The 12,464-nt window shown below is 47.2% G+C and overlaps 1 pseudogene; it reads right to left on the bottom strand.

Annotated features, from left to right (window-relative positions):
- Positions 1-646: 646 nt before the first annotated feature.
- LOC119620314 (uncharacterized) lies at positions 647-7,182 on the bottom strand (annotated as a pseudogene).
- Positions 7,183-12,464: the final 5,282 nt, after the last annotated feature.

The following is a 12,464-nucleotide window of genomic DNA, read 5'->3' as shown; positions in this document are numbered from 1 at the left end:
CTCACTGTCCAGATGTCCTCCTCCATCTCTTCTAGGGAGTGGCCAGAGGGGTCCTCAGACAACGCAACAAGGGAAGTACTGGGGGCCCACCTCTGCCCCCACCCTCACTGTGTAGCCCTGAGCCAGCCCATTCCCAGAGGGGAATGAGCTGTTCTGTATTATTACTTTTAAGAACCAAGATCTTGCTATACTGCCCAGGCACAGTCCCATTACCGATTGGTACGGGAGTCCTGACCTGGTTCCTTTCTGACCTGGGCCAGTTCTCCCATCCTTAGGCAACCTGATGGCCCCCTGCTCCCAGGAGGTCACCATATTGATACCGAACTTAGCGCGCACACCCGGTCGGCATAGTGACCAACTGTCTTAAAGGTCTCTTCTAACTCCTCAATCCTATGCTGCTAACAGTCCCCCTTTCTTCCTGGGGCTCTCGCCTCTTCCTCCGAGTGGTCTCCCGTACCTTCCCCAGGGAGAGCCATGAGGCTCAGCTGGGCTTTAACTGCTGTTTCTGCTGGCTGGTAGCTTCTAGGTGCTCCTAAGAGGCCGGGAAAGAGGGTGAGAAGGCACGGAGGTTGCCAGGTTGTCCCTCTCGGGACCCTGTCCTCAGCAACTCCCTCCCCGGGGTCTCCTGCAATTTTTGGTGGGCCAGCTTAGCTACCACTTTGCCTTGAGCTTCCTGCTGCTGCAGCTGGTCCAGGAGCTGGGTCTGCAGCAGTAACTGCCTGTGCAGCACCTCCTTCTCAGGGGTCAGCTGCTGCTAAGCGACCACATACTGCTGCAGGTGACACAGGTACTGGTCTCCCTGCTGCTGCAGACTCTGAGCCTCTTGGCTCTTCAGCTCCACCTGCAGGAAGATCCTGGGCATGAGGGCATTTACTAGCTGGCTTCCAGATTCCTGGCCCATTAATAGGGTAGCAAGGGCACTGTGGGGCTCTGTGGCCTGCCCAGGCCCCTGGTCCCTTGCTCCAGGCCTAAGAGACTGCCTCCCTTGCCTGGAACCCAATGCACCCTTCCCCAGCCTCAAATCTCACATGCTTTTCCCTATCATTTAAACTGTAGGCCACAGACTGGTGGAAAACGGGGAGCCAACCGCCATCTGCCAAGTGTACTACATGCCTAATGTTCCCACGTATTATCTCATTTAATCCTCAAACCTCTGCAAGGAAAATGCTAACTTCCTTTTGAAGTTAAAGAAACAGACACTTAAAAATGCAAAGTAGTTGAATGATAACCAGTAGAACCGAGTCCGGAAACCAGTTTGAGTCTAAGGAGTCTTTTTGGTTTTTGCGTTTTGTTTTGAGACAGTGTCGCTCTGTGTCCCGGGCTGGAGTCCAGTGGTGCGATCTCAGCTCACTGCAACCTCTACCTCCCAGGCTCAAATGATTCTCGTGTCTCAGCCTCCCGAGTAGCTGGGATGACAGGCATGCACCACCAGGCCTAGGTAATTATTTTTTTTTTTTGAAATTTTAGTAGAGATGAGGTTTTGCCATGTCAGTCAGGCTGGTCTCAAACTCCTGACCTCAAGTGATTCTCCTGCTTCGGCCTCCCAAAGTGGTGGACTACAGGCGTTAGCCACCACACCCAACATAAGGAGCCTCTTATACCACTGTCTCTTCCACTGTGACTGGGGGGCTCCATGCCTCTAGCTGGGATGATGATATCCAGAACTGGGGGGAGCCCAGGGCTCCCCACCTCTAAAAGTCAGAGGGGAAGATGCAAGAAACAGTAATAGGACTGCCCCAGGGTCACCTGCTCACAGGCTGCAGCTGCCTCTGGCCTGGCCCCTCCTTTCCCCAGAGGCTGGTGCCCGCCTCCCATCCCTTCTTGGATGGGTCAGAGGTTACCGTGTCTTTCAGCTCGCCCAGCGTTTTCAGCTCCTTTACTTGCGGCTCCAACTGCAGTGCGCTCTTGTTCTCATTGTTCTGGACAGAGAGAAGCAATCATTGGCCACCCACTATAGCTGGAGACCCTAGAATTTGGTGTCTGCCTGCCATGGCACCGCGAAGGGTGGAAGCAGGTTAGAAAAATCATCCCTCTCTCCCACAGCCATCAGAGCAGGGCTCTGGCTCACAGGTGCCTTTAGAAGTACCATTTCATGTGAGGGCTACAATGCCCCATTTTACAGGTGGGGAAACAAAGGCCTGGAGGGCTAGGGAAGAGGGTAGGCTCCCCAGGTGGGGCAACCCACCAGTTCCTGGAAGCTGCTGTGTGGCTCCGCCTGCTGCTCGTAGAGGGCTTCCCACCCCAGCTCCAGCATCCTCTCCAGCTCCCGCAGCCTCTCCAGCTCCCGCAGTGTCTCCTGCTCCCACAGCCTCTGATCCTGCTCCCACAGCCTCTCCTGTTCCAGCATCTCCTCCACTTGGTCCAGCAGCTGCTCCTCCGCCAGCAGCCTCTTCTGCTCCTCCTGTCGCCTCTCCCGTTCCAAAAGCTTCTCCACCTGCTCCAGCAGTCTCTCGTCCTGCTCCCGCAGCCTCTCTTCTTCCAGCAGCTTCTCTACCTGGTTCAGCAGCCTCTCATGCTCTAGCAGCTTCTCCTCCTCCTTCCGTCTCCCCCATTCCAACAGCTTTTTCACCTCCTCCAGCAGCCTCTCCTGCTCTGGCAGCCACTCCTGCTCCTGTATCCTCTCATCCTGCTCATGTATCCTCTGCTCCTGCTCATGTATCCTCTCCTCCTGCTCACGTATCCTCTCCCTCCTGCCCAGATAGCCTCTCCTCCTGCTCATGTAGTTTCTCCTCCTGCTCATGTAGCTTCTCCTCCTGCTCATGTAGTTTCTCCTCCTGCTCATGTAGTTTCTCCTCCTTCTCATGTAGTTTCTTCTCCTGCCCAGATAGCCTCTCCTCCTGCTCACGTATCCTCTCCTCCTGCCCAGATAGCCTCTCCTCCTGCTCACGTATCCTCTCCTCCTGCCCAGATAGCCTCTCCTCCTGCTCACGTATCCTCTCCTCCTGCCCAGATAGCCTCTCCTCCTGCTCACGTATCCTCTCCTCCTGCCCAGATAGCTTCTCCTCCTGCTCACGTATCCTCTCCTCCTGCCCAGATAGCCTCTCCTCCTGCTCACGTATCCTCTCCTCCTGCTCATGTATCCTCTCCTCCTGCTCATGTATCCTCTCCTCCTGTCTCCTGTTCAGGAGATTCAGCATCTGATTGTTTTCCACCTCGGCCTGGAGCTGTCTTCCCAGACTCTCCAGCTCCTTCCTTAGGTGTTTGGTCTCATCATGTAGCTGCTCCACCTCAGAGGGCCCTGCTGGGGGATCTGAGGCCCGGGGTTCAGCTGAGAAAGGAAGCAGACAATAAGGGTCTCTGGATTCTCAAAAAAAAAAAAAAATTCTCCCATTGGTGCAGAGCTCTTCCTCTCAGGCTTCCCAAACTTGGCCTCACTGCTAAGGATTCCTCGCACCCAGATGGTAGCCAATCTTCCAAGCCACTTTCAATGGAGAGCACTGTGGGTGGCTGACAATGGGCACTCCTCCCTCTTTGCTGATGGGGACACCAAGGCTCAAGCAGATGACAAGGCTTGCAGTCTCCTGGCACAGACCTCTCTCCCTCTGCCTCAAAGCCCTTCCATCCACCCACCTCCCTGGGGCATTCTAAGCCACCCCCACAGCCCTCTGATGCCGGTCCTGCTCCCAGGTCACGCCAGCCCCATCTTACCCCTCTGGTGTTTGAGTTTGAACAAGCTCCTGCCAAGCTTCTGTACCCGATGTATCTCACGCTGCTTCTCCTCCTTCAATGTGCGAACCTGCCCAAAGCACAGGGCGAAAGGGCCCTGGTGATAGGGGCTGAACCTCTAGAGACAGAGTTTGAGAAAGGCCCCCACTTCTGCCAGCTTGTGATTTAGAAAGGTGCGTTCATTCAACAAACATCTGCTGAGCACCTACAGGCCAGGTATGGTTCTTCACAGCAGAGATAGAAGACAGAAAAGAACAGACAGGAGCCCTTGGCCCTGAGGTTTCCATTCTAGGGGCCTTTAAATCTCGGACTCCCAGAGCTAACAGAGACCTTTGATACTCTCTACCTCCTCCAGAAACACGAGCCCAAGGAGGAGAGAAGGCTTGTCCAGACTCAAAAAGCAAATTAGGGACTGAGTCAGGATAGAAATACGGGTCCGACAAACAGTCAGGCTAGTGCTTTCCTGAGAGGCAACAACCCCAGAGTGTGTGTGGCAAGAACTCGAGTGGAGTGTCTGGAGAAGAGAGAGTCAGCAGAGAGAGCAGTGCAGAAGAGCCATGCTGCATGTTCTGTGCTCTGGGGTCCATCCAGGTGAGGCCTGCGTGCCCCAGCTCCCCATTTTCCCATGGCACCAGGGGCCCCTAGCCAAGGGGAAACGAATACAGGACTGGCAGCGTGGAATCAGAGGATGCCACTGGACTCTTCCCAGTGAATTGATGTTTTCACTGGGTTGACTGATTATTGTGGAGCTTTGAGTCCGGGGCTCCTGCTAGTTCTTGATACTGGCTCTGAGGTGCATGCAGAGAGGAGGAGTTGGAGGAGGATTGTGGGGAGCGGTAGAGAGAACAGTCATTGGGGCTGGGGAGGGGTGTGTCTGGGCTGTCTCAGCTGGCAGAGGGGCAACCAGCCCCTGCTGTGGGAGGAGGTTGGAGGGCTGGCCTGCAGGGTCACTGAACCTCGGCCCAGGGATCTTACCTCTAGGTCTTTCAGGGTAGTAGATGACATGGGGCCCTCCCCGTAGACACCTGTTGCTGACTACAAGAGATGAGAGGGCACATGGAGATGTTCTGTCCCCCCTCAGTGTCTAAGCCCTCTGACTTCCTTTCTTCCCCATCAACTGACAAACATTTCTTTTCTACCTATCTTGGACCAGTTGTCCCATAACTCGTTTGTGCCAACTTCTCTCATGGTTTTTATCACCCCATGATCCCACCCTGGGGCCCTTTCAGTGACTCCTAAAGGGACAGCCTGATGGCAAGTGACTCTTCTCATTGGTCTGGCTTCCCCTTGAGACTGGGAATGAGAAAAATCAAACTGCAGCGACCATTTCGTGGGTGTCCTGGGTATTTACAGCAGGCCATGTACTAAGGATTCTCATAAAAACAACAATAACAAATCTCATTTAAACTTTACAAATAGATGTAAAAAAATCCCACCTCTATTATACAGATGTGAAAAGAGAGACCCGAAGACCTCAAGCAACTTGCCCTAAATCATATCCTAATTAATCCCTAATCAATCATTAGCAGATGGAGAGGCAGGATTCAAACCCAGAATTCTTAACCAGTACCCAACAGTCCATCCACAATCTTAACAATTATCCTCTACTGCCCCTTGGGTCCCCTGTCCCCAGGAGCCTGGCCAGCCAAGACTCACATCCCCAGGTGAGCGGTAACCACCAGAAGCGGCGGTGTCAGGGCTACTGCCATTGATTTTCTTTTTCCTGTTAGCTCCTGCTGGAACGCCAGGGCTCTTCCTCTGCCAATATTCTTTTAAATGTGGGAAAGAAGAGCAGTGACACTCATGAGAACTATCAGCCCCTACAGCCACATCCTCCTTTACAGTTTTGACAAAATACTCTTCTACACCATCTGATTTAATGCCGCCACCAACTGTACAAGGTGTTGTCACAATCCTTTAGTGACTGAGAGGGATTGATACCATGGATAGAAAAAAATAATAATAATAATACTGGAACTTAAGCTCAGTCTTCTGACTCCAAGCTCTGGGGTTTTGCCATGAATCAGCAGCTTCCAGGGACCAAAACCAGGGGCGGAGTTAGAACAGTAAACATGAAGCAGGCAGGAACTGTATGCCGTGTGGCTTGGAGTCATACATCCTCACATGTCCGTTAGTGTGAAGAAGTGCACCAGTACCTCTCACACTTTCATGTCAATGTGTCCTCATGGCAGAAGGAAGCTTTTCTGTTAAATCTGGGAATTTTTCAGAAAGAGGACAACTCAAGCCTAATTTCAGGGAGAAGTCTGGTATATGCTTGGAAACCTATGTGACTGTCATCCCTAAGGACATGAATGTTTTATCTGAAGAGAATCAAGGGAAAATGATGCTTCAGAAAGATGTCCCACATTCATCCTGTGGCACTCAAAGTACCCCAGGTTGAGATGATATGAGGAGGAGTCAAGCTATCTAGTTCAGCTTCCCAAGATCTACTCCACTGAAGATGAGCTAATCTCACTTCAGAGACCACTGACTGAAGGGCAGTCTGGTCCCAGAACCGTGGAGAACTCAGAAAAGAATGTTAAGGTCTCTCTGCAAAGTAGAAGCCTGGGAGAAAACCAAACCAAGCCCGTTCTCCCATGGCCACCCAGAGATACTGTCAACGTTTTGAGCTCACAGGGGAAGTGCAGGCTTTTCCCACTGTCAATGTCTATGTGAAGGGAGTAAGGCGGCCTGAAACCTCTTGCTCCTGGGTCCCATAGTCCCCATTCCCCTTCCAACTGGAAATTTGTGCTGTGACCAGAGGATCCAGAAATGGGGTGAGAAAACTTAGGGGACTGGGTTGTAAGATCAAAGGCTAGTCTTGCAGCAGTAATGACAGTTCCTAGGGGGACTGTGACATCACTACATTCCATTCCTCCCAGTGCAGGGGATCACATCGGCGTGATGCCCAAGTCACCAATCCATGATGGGGGAGGGAAACACAGGGTTCGGACCCAGGTCCTTGGAGACACCAGCTGAAGGAGCCCAGGGAGGTCGAGCTTGGGGCAGCAGGAGGGGAGGGCAGAGTCCGCAGTAGGGAGCCCCAGGAATCACCAGCCAAAAGTCACCCAAGGACGACTGGCGACGGTGGGGCCTGGGGCTGGGGTACCCAGGTCCTGGGAGACACAAGCACAAAGAGTCCAGGAAGGTCAGGCTTGGGGCAGCAGGAGGTGAGGGCCGAGTATGGAGCGGGGAGCCCCAGGAGTCACCAACCCAAAGTCACCTTGGGGTAAAGATCGGCAAGGGCAGGGATTCGGCTGCTTGCTGAAGGGGTGGGGCTGACTGACAAGAATTTGGTGGGGGTAACCCAGAGTCGCTGGTGTTGGGGGTCCCATTCCGGTATGCCTGAGAAATAGTATGGGCTCTGGCAATGGTCTTGTCGTCGGAGAGGATCTGTGGCTGGGTTGGGGGCTATGACCTGGTGCATTTTACCTTTTTCTTGGCTGTGGTGAATTTTCCCTGTCGTGTTTTTTCTGACATCATGGGGTGCGGAGGGAGGCGGGGTTGGGGTCACATCAGCGAAATCCCAGTGAGCACGGCTGAATGCCTCCAGTCACCTACCAGGCCGCTGTGCAACTGAGCCAGAGGAGGCGTAACTAGGGCCCCACTAGAACTCAGAAGAGGGGCGTGGCCTTAATGCTCCAAGCCCATTGGTCAGTGAGAAAGATGAAAGGGAAAGGAAGCATGGCCAGGCGGCAGCATGTCCAGAGGGACCTGTGGCATCACAAGGAAAGCTGCCCATGCAACCGCTTTCTCCGCTCTACTCAGGAGGGGAGGGGTCGCCCACTCTGGGAGAGGCAAGGGTCTGGCTTTTGCTTTAAAAGCTTTAAAACTGTAAAAAATAAACTTAAAAATGTATACATGTGTATACTTTATATATATGTGTGTCTGTGTGTGTATCTATGCGTTCCTCCAGAGCTGTCTTCATTATCCAGCGTCTATGCAAAGTCTATGAGTTTGGCCTATATTTTTCATCTTCAAATGGAGTACGAGAATTACCAGTATCACCTTCACTGAGATACAGATCCTATAAAAATGGAAAATTCATAGCATGCTTGATGATTAATGAAGTAGACTGTAGTATCCACCATTCCAATAAGACAAAATAATCACAATGATTTCTCTTTTTTGGAAGAACGTTTCTCTTATTCTCCTACATTACGAAGATTTTTTTTTTTTAAATGATAAACATGTCTAATATCTTTAAAAACACAAAGCTTTTGGGCCGGGTGTGGTGGTTCATGCCTGTAATGCCATCACTTTGGGAGGCCGAGGTGGGTGGATCACCTTGAGGTCAGGAGTTCAAGACCAACCTGGCCAACATGATGAAACCCTGTCTGTACCAAAAATACAAAAACTAGCCAGGCGTGGTGGTGGGTGCCTGTAATCCCAGCTATTCGGTCGGCTGAGGCAGGAGAATTACCTGAACCCAGGAGACGGAGGTTGCAGTGAGCCAAGCTCACGCCCCTGCACTTCAGCCTCGGCAACAGAGCAAGACTCCATCTCAAAAGAAATAAAATTAAATAAAACACAAAATAAGTAAGAACACAAAGCTTTCAATTTAATAAACACTTAAAACTCTCTACTTGTTTAAGAGAAATACAAGTCCCAGTATTCTAGATCACCTGACCTCTCTAAGCCTTGCAAATGAAACTGAATTTCTCACTTGATACTTGGCTATGATTTGCAATCATGAAAACCAAGAATTATGTCACTGCTTGTTACCTGAATTCCACACTAGGCTGGGATCAAGGGTTGAATCTTTCATGATTTTCTCCATAACCTGTGTGCTTCTTATCCCAGACCAAACTAAGTTTTTTTCTAGAATTCTACAGTTTACAGTTAATAGACAAGAGTGGTTTTCAAAATGTAGTCTATGGACTAACAGCACCAGCAGCACCTGAGATCTTTTCATAAGTGCAAATTCTCAGGTCCCACCCTGGACCTGGTGAATCGGAAACTCTGGAGTAGGGCTCAGCAGTCTGTGCCGCAGTAGTCCCTCCAGGTGTTCAAGAACCTCTGGCATACAGCAGGCAGAAAAATATGTTTCCTTCTGTAGGTCCAAGCCAGGGATACCATGTGTTCTGCCTTGTTATACAACAATGACATGCAATTAAAAGACATAAATCTCCTTCCTACTCCCACCCTCCATCCAACGTGTTTTATTTTTATGAGTTCAATTAGAAAACAAGTGGCAATCAGAGATTTAGTCTAAAATATATATTTACAAGTGTCAGTTCTCATCCAGCCTGATCTCATACAAAACCATTTACGTACTCTTACACCTCAAGTTTGAAAAATGTATCTTCACAATGTGAGACTCAGGCACACTAGCAGTTCTATCATAAAACAACAAGTAGATTGGAATGTCCAACCTTACTAGAGAAGAAGAGTGGAATCACTGGCTATATTTCCAAATTGCATTCAACAGGAAATTTGAGTTTTTTTCACCTTCATACTGCCAATTTAATAGAATTAAACCAGAATACACCATTCTTTCAAAGCCTCTAGCCTAGCCAGGCAAAGTTTTACTGTATTATTTCTTGCTTTCCATGGATATAAAGCAGATTCCTGGTAGGCACATTTTGTATACCTGCAAAGATGCAGGACTAAACAGTTCCATCTGTTCAGCATTGAAACAAAAGTCCTGTAAACCTCAGATGGTGAGTGCAATACTTCAGCATTAGCCCCAAAGCCTCAAATATGAAAAGATACCAAGAACGCCACTAGCAATCAAAACTAAACTCTCAACTAGGAGTAGTAGTTCATGCCTGTAATCCCAGCACTTTGGCAAACTAAGGTGGGAGGATTACTTGAAGTCAGGAGTTCAAGATTAACCTGGGCAGCATAGCGAATTCACGTCTCCACAAAAAAATTTTAAAAATTAGCTGGGCGTGGTGGCACACAGCTGTAGTCCTAGCTACTTTGCAGGCTGAGGTGGGAAAATTGCTTGAGTGCAGGAGTTCGAGGCTGCAGTAGCTATGATTATGGCACTGCACTCCAGCCTGGGTGACAGAGCGAAACTTAGATAATTACATTTTCTCCTGCTCCTGTTTACACTGAAATCACTCAGTTAAAAGGCTTTCAAATTTGGCAGGATAAAAATTAAGTGAAAAGTGACTTTGGAGCTTGGCTAGTGAAAGAAAGAAAGAAATGAAAGATAGAAGAAAAGAAGAGAGGAAGAAAGGAAGAAGGAAGGGAGGGAGGGAGAGAGGGAACAAAGAAAGAGAAAGAAAGGAAAGGATGAAACAGAGAGAGAGGGAAAGAAAGAGAGAAAGACAGAGGAAAGAAAAGGAAAGAAAGAAAGAAAAAGAAAGAAAGAAAAAGAGAGAAAGAGAAAAGAAAGAGAAAGAAAGAAAGAAAGGAAAGAAAGGAAGGAAGGAAGAGAGAGAAAGGGAAAAAGGGAGGAAAAAGCAAAGTAAAAATGGCAAGGAAGGAAGAAGGAGAAAGAATACAGAAAGAAAGAAAGAAGGAAAAGAAAGGAGAGGAAAGGAAAGGGAAGGGAAATAAAGGAAGAAAAATGAAATGACAAATTACTTAATGGGAGAAAGTTTTTGTAACCTCAATGACAGATAAAAGGTTTGTATCCTTAGTCTATAAAGAAATCTTTAAAATTATTAAGAAAAGAAAAACAAATGAATTTCAACTAATAATGGGCAATGGAGAAACTGGCACTTCTCACAAGAATAAAAATGGCCAATGGCATATAGAAAGATTCAAAAGCACTAGAAATCAAAAAATTGTCATGAAAACAGTGCGATTTTCTGTATAAAGGCAGGAAAGATGATAAATGGAAGGGGGAACCTGGAGCTCTGTCCTTGTTAGTGGGAGTATAACCTGGGTCACTTTTCCTGGAGGATAATTTGAAAATTTCAATGAAAAACCCTAAAAATTATTTTCCTCCAGAAATTCTACTTCTGTGAATTCAGTCCAAAAATGCTTGCTCGAGTCCATTAAAATGTATATATAAGAAAATTCGGCTAGGCGCAGTGGCTCAAGCCTGTAATCCCAGCACTTTGGGAGACCGAGACGGGCAGATCACAAGGTCAGGAGATCGAGACCATCCTGGCTAACACGGTGAAACCCCGTCTCTACTAAAAAATATAAAAAGCTAGCCAGGCGAGGTGGCGGGCGTCTGTAATCCCAGCTACTCAGGAGGCTGAGGCAGGAGAATGGCATAAACCTGGGAGGCGGAGCTTGCAGTGAGCTGAGATCCAGCCAGTGCACCCTAGCCTGAACGACAGAGTGAGACTCCGTCTCAAAAAAAAAAAAAAAAAAAAAAAAGAAAATTCACCTCTGGGGTGGCAATGGTTAACTTAATATACACCCAGCTATTAAAAATGATGACACCAGGATCTATTTACTGCCACAGAAATATACTCAAAATATACTAAGTGACAAAAGACTATATATTACGATTCTACTTTTTAAAAGGTTTCTATGCATAAAAACATATAAAAAGCAACAAACCAGAATGCTTTGAGTGACAAATTAAAGATTTTTCCTAATATTTGTCATCCAAATTATTACAAAAGGAATGATTTCCTTTATAATCAGGGAGAATTGTTATTTGCATGTATTTGTATTTAAATCTCTTTTCTTTTTCTTATTTTTTCTCCTGTATGTATCCCATGTAGGCTGGAATCCCTGCCTCTTGAGGTAAATCAGCCCGTTGTTGGGAAGTGCACTACATAAAACTGCCCCATCCTCCTTTACTTTAAGAGATCTGGAGACATTTGTGTTTCAAATTGTTTTATTGTTCTCAGATTTTTTTTTTTATGTATGAAATTGAGGAAAAGACAAAGGAAAGGCTGACTCCCTACCCTCCTGGGGCTACTCTTCCAATTTTTGCTGCTATTGTTATGTATTAATATTCACTGGGTACCAAAAAGATGGGCAGCCCCTTAGATCCTTTGTTCTTATCTCTTTGTCATAATCCTACTTCATCCCTCATTCCTTCATTCACTTATTTTTAAAAGGGTCATGTGTACAAATACATAGTTCAGAAAATTTTAAATATATCTATAAAAGTATGTGGCAAAATCCCATTCCCAGTCTTATTCTCCTTCCACAGCCAAACACTTTTAATTGGTTTCTTATATGTCATTTCAGAATTTATCTTTGCAAATGCACATTTATATTCTTATTCTACTCTTTTCTAGCAACACAAACAGTAGCATACAATACATACTATACCATTCTTTGTTCCTTTTTAAAAACACACACAATATATGTGTTCTTCTGCATGAGTACATAGGTCTTTCTCATTATTCTTTACAACTGCACAGTATTCATTGTTTGGATGTACCACAGTTTACTTAACCAGTTTCCTGTTGGTGGACACTGAAGTCATCCATATCATACTATTACAAACAATGCCAAGCATAACCACCCACACACACCAAGTTCATTTCTGAATCTGCCTTTGATGAAGCCTCTATTTGAATCACCATAAGGTCGTACGGCTGAAAAGTTAGCCCCTTTTTTAGTTTTCACGATATACAGCAGTATGTAGCCAAAGACTCCCTTGGGCAAAGCAAACGTGCTCTTTGGGGATTTACTTCATAACAATAAATGGATAAACAGCACACCAAGGAGAAACATTTCTATTTAACCATGCGCGTGTATGTATATAATACATACTTATGCATAGAAAGCATATAATAAATCCATCAAAGCATTAAGCATTGTCTCAGTATGGTGGATCTATGGAGTGCTTCGTAGACAGCCTTCCTTGCCTATCAATCTTTCTAGTTTCAAAACAGTGAATATGTACTATTTTTGCAATATAAAATTTC

Source organism: Chlorocebus sabaeus, chromosome 29 (assembly GCF_047675955.1).
Source record: "Chlorocebus sabaeus isolate Y175 chromosome 29, mChlSab1.0.hap1, whole genome shotgun sequence".
In the NCBI taxonomy this organism is placed as follows: domain Eukaryota; kingdom Metazoa; phylum Chordata; class Mammalia; order Primates; family Cercopithecidae; genus Chlorocebus; species Chlorocebus sabaeus.
The sequence above is the reverse complement of the archived record's forward strand: the minus strand, read 5'-3'. Positions and strand labels throughout refer to the sequence as shown.